This window comes from Empidonax traillii, unplaced genomic scaffold, assembly GCF_003031625.1.
Source record: "Empidonax traillii isolate 1590-97213 ecotype Southwest subspecies unplaced genomic scaffold, ASM303162v1 scaffold2265:size82072, whole genome shotgun sequence".
NCBI classification, from domain to species: Eukaryota; Metazoa; Chordata; class Aves; order Passeriformes; family Tyrannidae; genus Empidonax; species Empidonax traillii.
In genome coordinates this window covers 21,652-24,784 of record NW_020957458.1, presented here as the reverse complement: position 1 = coordinate 24,784, position 3,133 = coordinate 21,652, and the positions used below count along the sequence as shown (strand labels likewise).

The 3,133-nt window shown below is 58.8% G+C and overlaps 1 protein-coding gene across 1 annotated transcript in view; it reads left to right on the top strand.

Moving 5' to 3' along the window:
• The window catches only part of NCSTN (nicastrin), a 14,899-nt gene that overhangs the window by 3,457 nt on the left and 8,309 nt on the right, over positions 1–3,133 (top strand). The window lies entirely within an intron of this gene.

The following is a 3,133-nucleotide window of genomic DNA, read 5'->3' as shown; positions in this document are numbered from 1 at the left end:
AGGGGGGAGGTTGGAACCCTCACCCCCCCAACCGTGGGACACCCCTCTGAGCTGGGGAGGGGCTCCTGTACCCCCTCATCGACCCCTTTGGGTGCCTCTCTGAGCTTGAGGGGGGGGCTGGAACCTTCACCCACCCAACCTTGGGACACCCCCCTGAGCTGGGGAGGGGCTCTTGTACCCCCCTCGACCCCTTTGGGTGTCCCCTCTGAGCTGGGGAGGGGCTTCTATACCCCCTCATCGACCCCTTTGGGACACCCCTCTGAGCTGGGGAGGGGGCTGGAACCCTCACCCACCCAACCTTGGGAGGGGGCTGGAACCCTCACCCCCCCAACTTTGGGACACCCCTCTGAGCTGGGGAGGGGCTCCTGTACCCCTCATCGACCCCTTTGGGTGTCCCCTCTGAGCTGAGGAGGGGCTCTTGTACCCCCCTCGACCCCTTTGGGTGACCCCTCTGAGCTGAGGAGGGGCTCTTGTACCCCCCTCGACCCCTTTGGGTGTCCGCTCTGAGCTGGGGAGGGGCTCTTGTACCCCCCATTGACCCCTTTGGGTGCCCCCTGTGAGCTGGGGAGGGTCTTGTGTCCCCTCCTTCCCATCGACCCCTTTGGGTGACCCCTCTGAGTTGAGGGTGGGCTCTTGTACCCCCCATTGACCCCTTTGGGTGCCCCCTGTAAGCTGGGGAAGGGGCTCAGACCCCTCCCCACCCCCTTCAGAGCTCCCCCCTGAGCCGTGGCCGTGCCGTCCTCCTCCTCCTCCTCAGGTTCCTGCCGTGGGAATTCCGTGGAGAGGAAGATCTACATCCCCCTCAACAGGACGGCCCCCTGCGTGCGGCTGCTCAACGCCACCCACCAGATCGGCTGCCAGTGTGAGCCCACTGGGGGGTCCTGGGCCTGGGTGGGGGGCTGTGAGGAACCCTCCCGGTGCCCCTTGTTCCCTGCGCCTCCTAATCCTGCTGATAATGAATCGTGGAATAGTTTGGGTCGGAAGGGACCTCAAAGATCGCCCCGTTCCACCCCCTGCACTGGGGCAGGGGCACCTTCCACTAGCCCAGGTGGCTCAGAGCTCCATCCAGCCTGGCTTTGGGATGGGCAGCCACAGCTTCTCTGGGCAACCTGTGGTAGATAACCCAGGGTCCAAGGTCCTCTGACTCCTCTGCCACCCGGGACCTGATCCTGGCATTGGGACATCCAGGCTTGGGAGTTCCCAGCGGATTGTGGGTGTGGTCAGAGGGCTTGGTTTTATCAGCAGCGTCGTGTGGAAAGTGGTTTGGCCATCTTTGGAGAAATCCCGGAGTAGCTGGGGCTGGAAGGGACCTCTGGAGATGACCCAGCGCAAGGCAGGGTCACCCGGAGCAGGTGACACGTCCAGGTGGGGTTGGAATGACTCCAGAGGGGGAGACTCCACACCCTCCCCGGGCAGCTGTTCCACCCTCTGTGGGAAGAAGTTCTCCCTCATGTTGAGGTGGAACTTGTTGAGGTTTAGTTTATGGCCTTCCCTCCTTGTGCTGTCACTGGGAGGAGTCTGGCACTGCTTTCCAGGGTGGTTTTTTTTTGGGGGGGTGGAGGAAATAAATCCCATGGAGGGCCTGTTCTCATCCCACAGCCTCCATCAGCGGGGACACGGGGGTGATCCATGTGGTGGAGAAGGAGGAGGATCTGCGCTGGGTCCTGGCTGATGGTCCTCACCCGCCCTACATGATCTTGCTGGATGGCAACCTCTTCAACAGGTCAGTCAGCACCTGCTTTTGTCTCCCCAGGGAGCCCAGAAGTCTGTTGATCTGATGATTAAATGTCATTTTTTTAACTGGCAGGTGACAGAGTCAGCTCTGACTGCCCCCCAGTTCTTGTGAAGTCGAACCATTCGTGGTTTTTACTGGGGTTTAGTGACTTTTTCTTCTTATCTTTGGTGTGGAAAGAGCTCCTCACACCCTGTTCACCTCCACAGCAGCTACTAAAGGCCATGAAATAATAGCCTGTAAATTAATTACAGCATTAAAATTAAACCCCAGCACTGAGGGGTCCCTTCTCTCCCTGAGCAGAGCAGGAAGGACGTGGCTGAATTTTTCCTCTTGTTGCTTTTTTTTTTCACAATAAGCTCAGTTCTGAGATAAAAACCGAAGCTTAATTTGATCACAAGCTCGATTGCAATTCATCATCATCATCATCAAGTGTGGGATTGCAGCTCTTCCTTAGTGAATCCCTCATTCCTGGGGTGTTTTCCCTCCTCCAGGAAGGTGTTGCTGCAGCTCAAGGGAACCTCCCGAGTGTCGGGCCTCGCCGTGGCCGCCGCCAACCCCAGCCCTCCCCAGGGGTTCTCCCCTGGCTTGAAGTGCCCCAACGATGGGTTTGGTGAGGAGATCTTCCATCTGCTGGGTGGGGGGAGGGAGGAATGGTGCCTTTTCCTTGGATGGGCCGAGGAAGCGCGAAGGATCTTTTTGGGGGGGGGAGCTGAAATGGCAGCGACACTTGGGATTCTTCCAGCACGGGATGGGCTCAGGGAAGGGGGTGGATTTGATGGGTGGGCTTTTTAGGTGGTGAAAAAAAGTGGTTGGGGTTGGTTGGAATGTCACATCCAGAGGGTCGTGGTCAGGGTCCCACTGGACATCAGGGTGACCCTCGTGGGGGGACCAAACTGGGAGCAGTGTCATTAATGACACACAGAGGGGCTTGGAGCAGCCTGGGCTGGTGGAAGGTGTCCCTGCCCGTGCCAGAGGGTTGGGATTGTCCAACCCCAAACCTCCTGAGCTCTGTTCTGCTGCTGCTGCTGCTGCTGCTGCAGGCTCAGATCGGCCCGTTCTCCCCGTTCCCAGGTGTGTATTCCAAGGATTACGGCCCCGAGTTCGCTCACTGCAACACCACCGTGTGGAACCCCCTGGGCAGTGGCATCTCCTACGAGGATTTTGACTTCCCTATTTTCCTCCTGGAAGATGCCAACGAGACCCAAGTGCTTAAACAGGTACCTCGGCGGGCAGCAGAGAGGAGCTGCTGCTCCTCCCGGCAGAGGGGGGCTTTGTCCCCCCGTGGTGAAAAAATACAACAAAATCCCACTGAGTTATGCCATGATTTCCATTCCCACCCAGTGTTACCTGGATCACAACGTCCCCAGGGATGGATCTGCCCCCGAGTACCCCCTCTGT